Here is a 15,099-nt window from a genome sequence, read left to right as displayed (position 1 = left end):
ACTGAAACCAGGTGCCCACCTGTAGAAGTTAAAAAGTTAACTGTTACATTATTGAAACAACTTTCTAGTTAACAGAACTGACATGATTTTTTTTCCATGGCCGCGAACATTAGTATAATGCCGAGAAACCCATCTGTTCTATATCAAAAAGCCTAGTTTTAAAAATTAGTGGCGGGCTTTCCTGAAACCAACGTGAAAGCCAACATGTTTCATAAACACAAATACAGCTTCTGTTCTCTCTTCCCGGAAATCAGTGTGACGTAGTCACACCGCATGCTTGAGAAATATTCTGTTCACTAATTCGGGAAACGTTTCTTGGTTCTTTTTACATTATTCAGCAGATGTCCTTGACAGGTAGCTCCACTATGAAAGGAAACATATAATCACTATTCAACCGATGATTACTTGGCAAGTCTGAGTTAAAAACACGCTTCTTTCTTTAACTATCAAACAGTTTTCCTTTGAACGAAACAGTACCCTGACAACTTAAGTGCAAAAGTAACAACACAGTTCGTTCCTGCGTGCATACTAACTGTACGCCTTCATACTGGAGCTGCAAACACATTGCGCAACAAAACTTCGTGCAAGAAGCCGAATCTCGACTGAACTTGAACGCTTCCTGAAGATTTTAATCACTGCCCACCGAGCACCATGCATTGACGAGGCTCCCACAATAACGGCGGCACTGTTTCTCGCACAATTAGTGTAGACGACAGCTCGTAATTGCGAAAAGCCCCCCTCCCCCCCCCCTTTTTTTTTCTTTTTCTGTCTCGCACCACTTCGGCCCGTGTTTTCTTTTTCTGCTTTTGTAACCGAATAATCATTGACAATCCTCGGCGCGTACGCCATAGACGCCCCGCACGAAGACCGGCGTCTTTCCTTCTCGGTTCCCTTCGAGTGTCCCTGATTAGTAGCTACTCCCCCCCCCCCCCCCCCCCCCTCTATCTTTTTCGCCCCGAGGCACCGGCAAATCAGTGAAGCGTCTTCTGGGCGCTCGCTCTACACGACTGCCAAGTAGTGAGTCTTCGCTGCACTCATCAGAAATAATGCCCTCGTGTCTTCTAGAGGAGAGCTCGTTGAGAGGAGCTGCTCGGTTACGCACACAGGCTACTTGGCTGCGCTTGCCAGCTGAACGTCGTCGCGTATTATACCTCGGCGTCCAATTCCGGAACTGAAGCGTCTGTATACCTCGGTACACTGCGCCAAGCAGAGTGCCCATTTGGAGAGAGGCGACACCGTGAGAGGGTGGCGGATGTCGCCCATCGACCACGCTCACGGGCTCGGAGATCTGTGTCACGCTAAACGAGAGGCACAGAAGGTGTGTTTGCGCGAGCAGTCCGTCACGTCTCGACAACACAGAGAGCTCTGTCCACATCCAGGTCAAATTAGGCGGCCGGAACTAGAGCGGATCTGCGCCTGAATGAACAATGGGGGACTTTGTTCTCCGCTGGCGCGAATATCGACGCCGCGCCGAGACCGGCCGCTGTCTGAACGTCTAAAGAGCGAGGAACTGACCTGCTGGCGTTGCCGCTGAGCAAGCATGTAGCGTACGTCCGACGTATCCGTCGGCGAAGGATGCTGTCGTGACCCCGCGGACGGGATACGAGCAGGTCAGGTTGCAGCAACGAGTTTCGAACCCGCTCCAGGCATTGCCTCTGTAGATCTGTGGCGTAAGGTCGCGGGTTCGATCCCGATCGCAGTGGCGGGCGCATTTCGGTAGCGTCGAAAGGCAAAAACTCCCATTTTCTGAGATGTCTTCACTGCACGTTGAAAGACGTCAAGTGTCGAAAGTAATACGCAGCTCTCCGCTATAGCTTGGGTGCTGCTTTTCCACCTTTATAGTCCGTAAATGCGACTTCAAGCAAAACTGTTCGGTTAAAAAATTCTCCTTGTATAAACATTCGCGTAAATACATTTAAATAAACACCCCTTTCATAATTCGTTAAGTTGGCTTTCCCACGCTGCACGTTGCCTTACTAATGACGTAACTGGCCCTCGGTAAAACGAACGTTAAGGGTAGAATTTGCACGTTGCTGTTATATAGGTTCACCTGGTGAGCGTCACGGGGACCTCGTCGACATATTCCGTTTCACGAATAACTTTAATTACATGCGGCCTGCAGCACTGCATGCGGTGAAGCCGACTTAACATTCCCGAAAGCAGTCCTCTGACACCGCTGAGGTCTCCACTGAGTACAAAGGCGCTTTCCTTACAAGAGCTAAGACACGAGCCGATGCGGCCGTCAACTCAGTAGAGGACAAGAAGAATTGCGTTCTGACGGAAATGCGCCGCGAAGAACGCTCGCGACTGGACCGGCGCTCGCTGCGGCCGCGAGCGTCCTTCCTACTTTTACGGTCAGAGGCTAAGTTGAGCGGTTTAGTGGCCCGCCGCGGCCGCTTGTCACTCCGCGGTGCCGTTTGAGCAACACCGCAGCATGCGTGTAGTTAAATCTAATCGCCATGCGGGCGCGCCGCGGCGTCGGCCTCGCCAGGCCTCGCGAGGAGCTGCGTGCCGCGCTCTCTCAACGCGGCTTCGCGCGCGCGCGACGGGGTCGACTTTGGCGCGTGACCCCGTGCGGCCTCAAAGGCGCGCGCAGGCCGCTAGGCGTTTAAAAGTACCTCGCGGCGGCCACTTTGAAACGCATTAACTGGCCGCACACAAACACTCGGGCCCGTCGGAGAACACTTTCACACGTCTGCGTACGCACACGTTCCAGACTCGAATGTGCCCTCAAACGTCGATAGCGAGCGACAGAATAAAGAAAGAGGTGCGCCTCAGAACGGAGAGAGCGGACGAGGGAGAGGTGAAAGTGCGGCTGCCTATAAGGGGCGTAATTTTCGGGCGAGGGTTGGTCCCGACGCCTTAGCGGCTCCGACCAGGTGGCTAATGCAGCCTAACGCTCGTAATGGCGCGCCATCGGCGAGGTGCTGCAATCGCGTCTGGTCGTGGAGGAGGAGGAGGCAGCGCTGTGGGAGCTGGCTCTGTCTTATTTATTGTTTTTATTTATTTTTTCATTCTATCGCATTGTTTCGTCACAGTCGCGCGCACGTATGCCGCTATCTAGCCGAGCATCAAGTCCCGACACTGAAGTCTAGGCTCGCGGCCGCACATATGTACATACATACATACATGCACTGCGCCGAGACCGGGTCATATACGAACGACGCGAAAGCCTGCATCACTTATATCGAGACTTATACCGCGTGCCGGTCTGCGTAATCTGAATAACTCGCTTCACACGGTGGCCGGCAGTCACTGCATGCGGACAGGAGACACTGCATGTCAGGAGCACGCTCGAGTGAAGCGCTTGGCACAGCGGGGATTATCGCATGTATGGAGCCCGTGGTGAAAAGTTGGACGAGCAGTCTTGCAAGGTGTTTGGGTAGATCTGGGTCCGTTAAACCGTGTAAAACGGAGTCACCGTTATTGTCGGCGCGCTATGTAGATTTTGTGCATTCTGTAGCACATTCAGCGATGTACAAGCGAGTGAGCCGAAACATTTGCCAAATCTGAGTTGACATGAAGGGTTGACTTAGATCCGCGTCAGCTCAGATCCCATGTCAAGGAAGATTAACTGGAACTCCCAAAAAGGCACAGTTTTAAACAAAAATGTTTTCGAAAATTCCAGTTCTATTCGTGGCTGGGTACGTATGCCAGTGATTAGCTATATTGAAATTAATACGGATTCTGGGGAAGGCATGGCTGTATCTGTGTTCTGTACAGGTAACAGGTGAAGAAGGGAAAAGAGGCACTATCTTTACTTCATTCATCCGCAGCCGGTCATATCTGATTTAGACAAAGCGCCTTGGCATGAGAGGAAGAATGGGGATCAGAAATGCAGCAGACGGGAAACGTCGCCACCGGAAGCAACAGCCAAAAAGTCATAGCACGCAGGGTGCAGCGCTGTTTCCCCAAGTACTGCAGACGGAAGAAAGAACAAAGAAAGCCGCGAGTATGCGCCCTTCCCATGGTGTCAGTGATGCGCGCAGCTCATTGTCAGAAAATGGTGCGACACTGGAGGCAAAATTTTTGGCCGAAAACCAGGCGTGACACGTGACACACTTGACGCAGTGGAGACTGTGGCACAACTGCGAGCAACGCCGACATCAGCATTTCCATCGGTCTACTTCTGGCACCGCGAAAGCGAATAATACGCGAATACACGCGCAAAACGCTGGATGCAACCGCTACAGGTATACAGTCTGACCGGTTGCGCTTGCTACTGCTGACGGAGTGTCGCGCGTTTCCAGTGCTTTCCTTCTCCCTTCGGAGGTCCTCATGGAAGCACATACTTCCTTTGCGGTACTTATTAAGTACACCAGATAGGGCGCTGTCCTAACACGTGTGTATGAAACATAATAAAGACCTGCAGATCTACCTCGTCTTGAGGAGTCTCCGTCATCGGCCATTTTTCTTAGCTGGCTTGCGCTCGGCTTCCTCGGTGACTTCAGGTGTGTAGCGACCCGCGTGACCGGCGCAGTGTCGAAGAACAGGAGGTGGCGCCACCACGCGCTATGTACGTGCACAAAACGCTGAGACCTTAGCCTCGGCTTGATGCCGCCTGCTTCACCGGCCGCCATATGAAGACAGCTGCACGACCGAGACCGCGACCTGCAGTGCGTGCTAGCGCCTCCCCTTCTTCGGCGTTTCCGGGGCTGGTCACGAGGGTCGCTACGGGTGCATTAAGTGCCGCTGCATTCAGCCACTTCTCTTTTTTTGTGCTGGGAAGCCCGTTGACTGTCTCGTGACGCATTCGTAAAGCCCCTTCAGCTGTCTGAAGCGCCGTACAGCGCTCGGTGTTCTTCGGTGTCCTTCCAATATTCGCGACATAGAACGAAGGCATGAAACATAATGGAGAAGGCAATATCCAACGCAAAACGCGACATTATTTGGCAGTCAGAGCTCTTACGAGCTATGGTGCCAATGGCCAAGTGGTCAAAGGCATTGGGATCAACTAGGCTGCTGTGTCTGCGCCTCCATTGGCTCAAATCTTGCTAGAGGCAAAAGTTTTGTCCTGTTGGGCACTATTCGGACGCCAAGTTTCGGAATGTTTCGTAAAAATTCTGCTTCATGTTCGGAATCAAATTCGCCCTCGTGTTCGGCTTCAGATTCTCAGCGGTTTCCGGGTAATGTTCACCTTAATTTTCAGATGTTGGGAGCCTTCCGTGCTTAAAACCACGCGCGAGCCCGAGAATTCATATCCTGCATTAAAAACGATACGAAATGCCGTACAGAGCCAAGGTTCGATCAAAATATACGAGTTACCGTCGGGCCTCCACGTGCAACACAGCCCCGTGCCATTACTTCTCGGAGCGTACGTAGCCGGAGCCGCTATCAGTTCTGGCAAGCGAGCGCGTCTACACTTCTAAACGAGGTGCCAAGTGGCGTTTAGGGAAGAACCAACCACGAGCTCTGCGTGGCTCGAAAGCGGCTTTCGACTAGAGGAAACGATATGTAAAAGTCGAGCTCCGCTGTGAGCACATAGACAGCCAGGCCCGTGTCCGCTTATGAGTTTATTCAGAAAGCGAGATAAGGACCGCGTTTCCGACGTAATTACCACCGCTGCAACCTTTCCCTTTTCAGCTGCAGCGTTAACGAGACAAGTGTGTGAGCAAAGAGGAGAGAGGGAGACAAGGTATACGTAGCAAGCCGAACGCGAGTGACGTAATCAGCCGCCAGCTAGCGGCCCAATTATCCTGTCCGGGAGGTAGTAGGCCGTTGTTTCGCCCACCAAGGTTGCGCTATGCCCGTGGCGTCAACGCACTGCCCTGCTCGGCCGTTTTGTAAGAGGAAAGAAAAGAGACCGCGCGCCAGCGGGTCCCGAAGGCGGATTCAGGGGGCGGTTCGCGCGGCCATTATACGCGAGAACGCCGTGGGGGCGCCGTCGCTCGGACGCTGTGGCCGCCCTGTCCTGCAGGGTGTCCTGTGGACACCCTGCAGCGCCAGTAACAAAGCCGTGGGCGCTCGCGTTGGAGGTTTGATCGCCGGTGCGTGCGGAAGACAAGAAACTGTTCCCGCGTATACGCAACGTGCACTACCCTGTATGCGCAACATGCATGCACCACCCTGTATATTCAACATGCGCTACCATGTATACACTCAACAAGCGCTGCCTTGCACACGAAACATGCACTACCCTGTATATGCATCATGCACTGCCCTGTACACGACTGTTCACTGGCAAGTCTGCGTGTCACCATGCGGTGGTAAAGTTTTGCTGCTTAACGTCGAACGTAGAGTTTCAAAACAAGCGTTACAAATTCCGAGTGAAAGTGCTGTCCTTCAGGAATATGCGTGTAAGCAATTTTTGCAGTTTGGTCGTCCGTTTAGCACAATCCTCGATTATGTGACCGGAAAAGTGTCCCTATTCATTCTCGTAACTGCGCCTCCTCTCCGATGAACATAGACGCTTGTGTGGGGAAGCAAGCGCTCGCTTTCGATCTGCTGTCGACAGAACTGGGTGATACTGTTTCATCCGCTCAAGATTGGAAAACACATAATAATAATAATAATAATAATAATAATAATAATAATAATAATAATAATAATAATAATAATAATAATAATAATAATAATAATAATTGGTTTTTGGGTTCAACTGTAAACGCAGCCCATGGCGCTTTCAAACCAAGTAGTCACGAAGTGCTAGCCGCCGAATCAAAGCCGCCATGGCTGTCAAACCTGCGACAAGCTTCTAAACATAAGCACTTTCTTGCACTTAGACGTGCCGCTCTAGTCCGCACGCACAAACGTCAGCGTCCTACTGCGCCGGCAGTTTCGGCACCAGCAACATGCGACAGGGAGGGGGGGGGGGGGGGGGGGGGGGCTGTTCGAAGTAGGCTAGAAGGGCTGAAAGCGCCGTCGCTGCGCGGACGTCTCGCGCAATCCGCCCCACAGCGGCACTCGGTCTAAGATACCGCGCGTCCACTGTTGCTACTGCTGCTGTCGCGGCTGTCGCGTGTGGCGTAATCCTGCGAGATGCGCGCGCGCTTCCGTCTGGCTGCGTGACAATTCGGTCAAACCCGCGACGGGCCTCTTGGCGTCGGCATGCGGTGACGGAACCGCGCCACCGCCGAGGCTTTCAGAAGCGCGCATGCGAGAGCAGTACACTTGACCTGTCTGCGACCTTTCGTATGTGGCCGCGCATTATATAGTGGATGCGGACGAAAGGGCCGGGAAGTGCTTCCACCTTGCGCACCCGGCCGCAGTGCTGAAACACTTGGCGCCTAAGGCGCGTTGAATGGAGAGAAAGACCGTTTTGCAAGGCGCTTGAGAAGCTGGCACCGCGAATGGACAAAGGCACGTCTCTACTGCCATGCAGCGGCGACTATCGAAAGAGTGTTGCCCACCGCGCGCGCTCAGAGGCGGCCGGCCCGAGCGCTGCCCATCCCAACGCTTCAACTGTATACGGCGGTGGCGGGTGGCGATAGAGAACCATCTCGGCCTGTTGCTGCGTGATGGCGGCGGGGCTTCTATACAAAAGCCCGCAATTTTCGCGCAGTGAGAGAAAGGCGCCACTTTGTGAAGATGCGGAACGTTGCCCAACGGACGCGAGGAAATGCGGTTACCTTGACACACGCGGCTTTTCCCGAGGGTGAAAGCGAGGGCGAGGCCAGAGAGATTAATTGTGTCTACGCCCGCTTCGCACGTGCCTAGTTATTAAGCGCAGGGACACGAGAAAGAAGGATTTATTGTTGCGTAGTGGTCAGTGCACTAGCTGGCACGATCAGTCAGCTGCTCGTTTTCACAACGTTCGAAAGGCTAGTAGGGTGTATACTTTTCAAATCCCCCATGGTTTAATACCACACAGCGGTAAAGATTGCCATCGTCTAACTAAGTTCATGCTAACCTCTGTATGATTATCCTTCCACTTTTGGCACGTGGGTTCATCTTATGCGTCTCACGTCGAAACTGTGCCCATACCGCTGTGACCTCTGGGGCGCAGAAGTTACAGAGCCCCCGACGCCCTTGGTCGTCCAAGCCAAGCCTATATCATCTCAGAGCGGGCCATTCTGCTGCGACGAAGCCACTTCCCTCCGATAGGCGGCCACGTATATAGGTGCGCAGCAAAACAGCCGACTTCGCGTCTCTTTTTTTCGAGACAAAACCCTCCCCTCTTCCCTTATCGCGTTCCATACGTGGCCATCAGCGGCCCCCTGCAGCTCCGCGGCCGCTGTCTCATTCCTTTCTCACATCCTCCCCTTTCCCCTAGCATTCTCGACCTCGTTGATCCTTGCGTTACACCCTCATCGCAACCCTCGGGCCGCACGACCCGCGTAAGCGCAGACAGCAGCAGCAGCAGCGTCGGCATCGGCTCTCTAGTTTGCCGGTCTCGTTCCAACCCGTCTCGGGCAGAATGTGTGCCGCGCGGCGGCGATTAATTAGTTGGAAAAGGTAAACGAAGGCGAAATGGGGTCGCACTCGTTATCGCCACCGCTGCCGAGCTGGTGTCCGCGAAGCGAAAGTAGCGCGGACTGCCGGAGGCGAACCGCGTTACAAACGGCGCCGACGGCTTTTCTCTGCACTCACTTTCTCTGCGCCGTCCGCGTTGGGGCCGCGCTCTTAGCTTTGAAATCGCACTAGTTAGTTCTAGGCTATGTATACGTATACGCTATATACATGGGCTATATACGCCTCAGTGTCGTCCTCAAGTGGGCGACACCTCTTCTGTGGGAACGATCTGCCGATGCGCTGTCCGCCCGTGCCTAAACGACCCGCGTCGCGAGTTTAATAAACGGCCTAAATGTGTCTGTCGCTGCTGCACACTGCACACACAAAGTAGGAACTACACACGGTTGACAAACGACGTTAATGCTATAAGCAGTAGACATGTGGGTCAAAATAAAGGAATCCATGAAATTGACTTTGTTCATTTTAATTGCAAAATAAAAAACGGAGAATCATTGATAAAAAAAGGGTAATCGGAAGTTTCGTATGAATTCACTAGCTCGACCACAATAAGATGAAATAAGGAACTTCTATAGTGAATACTTCAGTTTCACCGCAGCGGTGACCAAGTCGTTCGAGCATTCGCCTCGCATACGGGGAGGTGCCGGAATCGGTTCAATCCCTGTAGTGCCACCGGATACCCACTGGTTTCCAAGGGGCACAAGTTTTCCCCTGGCCTCATGCTCGGCTTCTCTAGGGTGACAAGCTTAGGAACTTTTTTTTTTTTAACCCACTTTGAGTAGACAAAAAGCACCTTGCACTTTGACGCTCTTTGTCTTTTCTCACTAGCCCTCTGCTATTGATCCGGGAAGTGTTTTGTAATTTGGAATGCTACAATGAAAATAAAATATGATGATGATGAAAGAAGCTGTCCTTGCTCCGCCAGAAAAATATATATTTTCATTTTTAAACTACATCGTATAAGAACTATGAATTGCTAACAGAACACCTATATTTGCAAGACATGCATTGTGTGGTGCTGTCGCGCAGCACCTAGAGATTTTAAAACTTGCAACAACCTATGGCATTGGGCCGTTTTTTTTTGTATTTTTCCTAGCTACAGTAGACATTGCATACTTCCTCTAAACAATCTCTAAACGCTCAGCAGCTGGTTTCCAGCTCTCGCCTGTTCTTCCCGCGGCGCTTGCACTGCGTTTGGTTTTTTTGCATCGCGCGATGCTCGAAACCGACTGTGCGTAAGAAACGTTTGTACAACCCCCGTCAAAAGTATACAACCCAAAGGGTTTTCCCCTAAGCTGTTTAGCGCGGCTCCCCAGCATATCATCAGTGCAAAGCTTGGGAGGATTGAGGACGCGAAGCCATTCCTCTTTCGAGAAATTACGGTCGCTGAGGGTGCGTAACGAGGCATATACAGCAGGCCTCACAGGCTAAGCCCTTGGGTCGTATACTTTTGACGGGGGCTGTATATGTGGCCTGCCTCCTGCTTATGCAGCTACGAAGGTCCTTTTGGGATAACACTCCTCCTTCTCGCCCCTGTCTGCATATTTGAGCTTCGGGGTGTTTCATACACGGTTTTAAAGAAGGACTATGGATGTTTACTTGCGTGTTTTCTTCTTTCGAATGATGCGTTACAGGTCTGCATACATGGATCATCCCGCGGTGTTGGTCTACGACCGCTAAATAATATATAATTGAATTTCTTCTTGATGCTGTTAATAATAATAATTGGTTTTTGGGGAAAGGAAATGGCGCAGTATCTGTCTCATATATCTTTGGACACCTGAACCGCGCCGTAAGGGAGGGGATAAAGGAGGGACTGAAAGAAGAAAGGAAGAATAGGTGCCGTAGTGGAGGGCTCCGGAATAATTTCGACCACCTGGGGATCTTTAACGTGCACTGACATCGCACAGCACACGGGCGCCTTAGCGTTTTTCCTCCGTATGCTGTTCCGGTTTCGTTTTCGTCAACCGAACGATGACTGTGACGTGTAGTTCACGTTTAGATCACGTGAGGCATGGAACAAACGGCAATATAACTGCTCATAGGTCGTTTATTGCCATTCCACCTCTTGAACCAGGGCGGCTTAAGTGTTGTAGTAAATTAAAACTACGTAGTATTTGAACACCAACAACACGTCACAGCCATAATTAGGTTGATGAAACCGAAGCATAAAAAACATAAAAAATCAATTATAAATTAGTGGTCGTAGTCGAATACCTCATCGTCAACCATGTATTTTAATGGCTAACGCAGGCACGTAGCCAGGATTGTTTTTTTCGGAAGGGGCCCAAACCCCCCGCTTTGGATACGTGCCTGTGCTAGCGCATCATTTGAAAGAAAAAAAGACTTGCAGCTAAATTTAGTGTTCATGGTCCTCCAAGTGAGACCCTTCGGTCTGGGGACATTTGACCAACACCGTGCGTATTTTTCTTACTGGGGTCGGCGGCGACTGGAGGGAAAGCGGAGCGCAGGCTGAGCTGCTCCATTCAGCTACTCATGCATGCAATGCTGGACAAGGCAGGATTGGAGAAAGAAGAGCCGTGGAAGATGCGCGTTAGGGAGTGGCGCTGCTGCGGCGTCGCGCACGCGCCAGCCCAGGCCCCTACCGTACAAGCCCGCGCGGACGCTGAGAACGAGGCTCCTCGCTCCAAAGGGAACGCGGCCGCACTCTTCGCGAAGCAGGTCACTCGTGAGCCAGGCGTGGCAGAGGCCGTAACTTGGCACGCGGTACAGTGTCCGCTCCTATATACCGCGCACAGGGGGACATCATCAACTTTGCACGAACTCCGATTGCCGCGCCCCACGTGATGTCTCCATTCCTTTCGCTTTTGTTGTTCCTCTTTTTTTTTCTTTGAAGGGACAGATATTTCCTACCCTCTTTTGTATCGATCGCTCGTGCAAGACGAAATTGGGTGACTATAGAGGACTGGAGATTTGTCCTGTGCTCCTCCGAATTCACCCCCCCCCCCTCTGCCCCTTCCAGCTTCATCCATCATCCCTCCTCCTTCTTCATTTTTATTTATTTACTTGTTCGTGCGCTTCCACTCGAGGATGTACCATCCGTGATGCGCGGGCTTCTTCAGCATACTGGCGAACCGCTGGGGCCCGCCGCGTTAGGCTGAACCCTTCCGCGAAGTGGAGACGTACGCGGAATTTCTCCACTCTCAAGCGCGTATACCTGGATCACGACTTTTACGCAACTCGCAGCGTCCGTGAATGTCGGTACGAAAAGCGCATAATAGGGCTACAGGCCTACAACCGTTGCGAGGACATGGGAGGCCAACCAGAGCGAAGTAACGGCATCTCCCTTCACGCGCGTCAGAGAATCATGGCGCATCTTCAGTCCTGATCGAGGGCCTTTAGAGTTCAACCGCCGGTCACTGATGTGACCTGATTTGTGGTGGCTTTCCCGACAAAACAAGGCACAAACAGCATGTAGAGTACGTCCATCAGAAGACACAAACGTACGACACGCCTATACGCGTCGATGCAGAACCCGTCCACAAGCCTGAACCGGCTTTCAAGACAACGGTTCACAAGGGCGTTGTATACGGTACACTTACTCGACCGCGCTGAGGGCAGTATCTTTGGCTACGGGCGCGCCGAAGCATTCCGTCTCAGAGAAGCCCTGGGAATGCGTTCAGCGACGTTATGACAGGGTGCAATACTGAGGCCCACAACAGAACGTGTCAGCGACGCGGAGAGATTGCGGGACCATGTGTTTTAGGGGGAGGTGTCTCGTCTACGCGATAGGTGCCTTGCCTCTGCTCCACGGTGCGAAGAAACGAGGCGCAAGGCAGAAAGCGACGAAATACCTTTCGCTCAAAGCCTTTCGTGCAGTTCTGTATAGAGAGCGACGGGCCTTTATTTGTGTGTTTGTGCCCGGGCCAGGTTTGGCAGAGAGGACTGGGCAACGTTTGAGAGACGCGGGCAGAGGCGTATATACACGCCACGTCGGTGGCTCGCCAGGAGAACCGGCGCGCAGGCCGCCCTGCTCTCAGCCGGGAGAGCAACGCCCGCATGCAGTGCCAGTTCTTACAGCGAGGGGCAATTACGCTGCACCTGCGCCGGAGCGGCGCGCTGCTCGAAGACTAGTCGCGCGCGCGCATACCGTGCATGGAGTCGGCGAAACCACCGTGCCCGGCGCGCCATTGTTCTACGTGGGAAGTGCAGCGGCCCTCCGCGAGTCAGGAGAGCGGCCCGTCATGTATGCTTACAACGGGAGCAGGAACCGCTACGCCGGCTGCCTTGTTCTCTTACCTTATAGGAGCGGCTACGGAGACAACACAGTATGCGGCGACGACGCCTTAATTGCCACGCATGAGCGCTTCTCCGCATAAATGAGACAGGTGCATATGAGGAGATGGTCGTGGTCCGGGTATAGCTGTTGTACTGTTTCAAGACCAGCAGCGTTGGCACGAGCCGACGCTCCCGGTGGGTGGCCAACGGTGTGCCAATGGGATTGGACCAACGGCGCCGACGTGCAGATCTTGTCCACCAATCTCCAGATCATGCAGTCTCGTTGACGGTCCCAATCTCCAGGCGCACCAACAGACCGCTAATGGAAGGGCTACAAAGTGTACAACCGATGTAATTGTGCAGCATATGCACTACGCCGGTGTGCACTGATGTTTGGTTTTTTACAGAGCCGTGCCTTGTTTGTTTGCGTTCCCTAGGCATTTTAGGATAGAAATAATCTATACCTCATAGTTGGCCGCGCGTTTTTAACAGGAGCGAATGGCTCCTCCTGGAGCTGGTACGACCAATAAAATACCACAAGGCCGAAGCTTCCTGAGCAGCCTCAAGTAACTGAACAGCGCGCCCACATCTTGCAGGCAGCTTGCTCCAGGGACTCGTGGTATCTTTTAACGTTCCTTACATGCTTCGCGTGGACGGTTTCGGAAGGCTTCCAGCGCGACGCATCCTCTTCACGCATAATTGAATGCATCGACGGGTCGGGCAGGAAAGAAGCAAGGTCTCCAGCGTTCCCTCGAATCTCCTGTGACAGGCGCAGGTCAGGCAAGTATACGGCCCTACGAAGAAGAAACGGTGCGCAACGGGCAGAGTGCCCCATACGTCCTTTCGTCACGGTTGCTCAATTTCCGCGGCGACGGCCACACGGCGAGACCTCCGCAATCTCTCTCTCGGGGTTGGCCAAGAAGATGCCGGTGGGCGATACGCGTCTTTCTCCCAGGCGCTGCGATAAGATGCGCACGTCACGCGGTGGTCCAGGAACCACCACCGCGAGCACCCGGAACGGAGGAAGGAGTGCCGGCGCGCGAGACCACTTCGTGCCTTCTCGAGCGAATCAAGCGCGGACGGCGGCAGCGCGAACAAGCACACCGCTCCCCAGCCGCTGCCTCCGCCAGCAGTTCCGCGCGCGCATCTGCGGAGGTCGCTCTCAACGGGGCCACAACGCGCACTGTTGCAGGAAAAGCGATTCGGCGCGCAGTTTCTGCCTCTGTCGCTGCTAGCGCGGCGTGCCTCCGCCCTTTTTCGAGCGGGACGCGATTCGTCACGACCGGCCCGCTTTTACGTCGCTCTCATTCGCACCGGCTGTCTCACTCCGACGCTGCCGGTCGTTCGATTCGCGTCCCCGGGAACGCGATCCTCGTGTTTACGCGCTGCCTCGATCGCGACGCTCGGCCACACTGCGTGTGCGACTGTCCGTTCCGCGCACCAGAGCGCGTCCTGCCTCCAGTTATGTAGAAACAAAGTCCCACAACGAAGCTCGAAGGAGCGTGGCTTCCGCGAGACCCGAACGTGGTACGCCGGAGCACCGTGAGGGGCCGCTGCTGTCACTTGCTTGGACGCTTTTACGCAACGTTACGGCCTGAAAATGACGCGCTATCGAAGGTTTTGCATCTATCGACGGCATAACGTCGTGCACATCTCTTGAGAAGCCGTCCGACTGGGGGTGCTCGCTGGAGCCCGCATCTCACGCTGTTACTGAGTACGGCTTTTAACCATTTGGCGGGCATTGTTTTTTTTTTTTTCTAGGTTGTCTGGAGAGCTACTTGCGTGATTTTCCCACAGGACATGACGGCGAATGTTCACAGTGAAAATGTGGGATTTTTCCGAGCAAGATTGCCGTAAATAGAACGGTGGGAAGTATTCAGCGCCAAATAGGGCTTCACAAGTTTTGCCAAAACATTTATTTTGTTTCTAGTAAGACGAAATGAACAAGACTCGAAAATTCTCACTGCGGACTGAGATAATAGAATAGACATTTTTAAGGCAGTCCTTCATTTGAAAAGGGGGTATTTAAACAGGCTCTTTTGTAGGCGCTTAGAAACTGCTGTGCAAACGAACAAGGACTGCGAAAGAAAAACTAACGACACGCATATCATTAAGCGTCTAAAATGAATCAACTAGTCGGACAAGTTCTACAGAAGCTCCTTTCTATAGTCCAGCCGTAGAGAACGGAAGTGGATCATGTCTTTTACCGCCTCCGTGAAACCGAACTTTGCATCCTCAGCTGACGACCCAGATTCTACTGTGGGCCAATTTACTATGCCATAATTACTGTGACCAGGAGGCAAATCATTCAAGCGCGGTGATGGAGTCCTTCCACACTGTACCTCACCTGCCTATTCTCAATGCTCGCGACAGCATGATAAATTCTGAGGAGAGTCATAGCAGAACATGTGAGCCGCTCATTTATAGTGAAATAATGTTTTAGGTTGCTTA

General features: G+C 52.8%; 1 protein-coding gene across 1 annotated transcript in view; it reads left to right on the top strand.

The window, feature by feature from the left end:
* RhoGEF64C (Rho guanine nucleotide exchange factor at 64C) overlaps positions 1-15,099 on the top strand; it is a 124,774-nt gene that overhangs the window by 70,848 nt on the left and 38,827 nt on the right.

Source organism: Amblyomma americanum, chromosome 3 (genome assembly GCF_052857255.1).
Source record: "Amblyomma americanum isolate KBUSLIRL-KWMA chromosome 3, ASM5285725v1, whole genome shotgun sequence".
In the NCBI taxonomy this organism is placed as follows: Eukaryota; Metazoa; Arthropoda; class Arachnida; order Ixodida; family Ixodidae; genus Amblyomma; species Amblyomma americanum.
The sequence above is the reverse complement of the archived record's forward strand: the minus strand, read 5'-3'. Positions and strand labels throughout refer to the sequence as shown.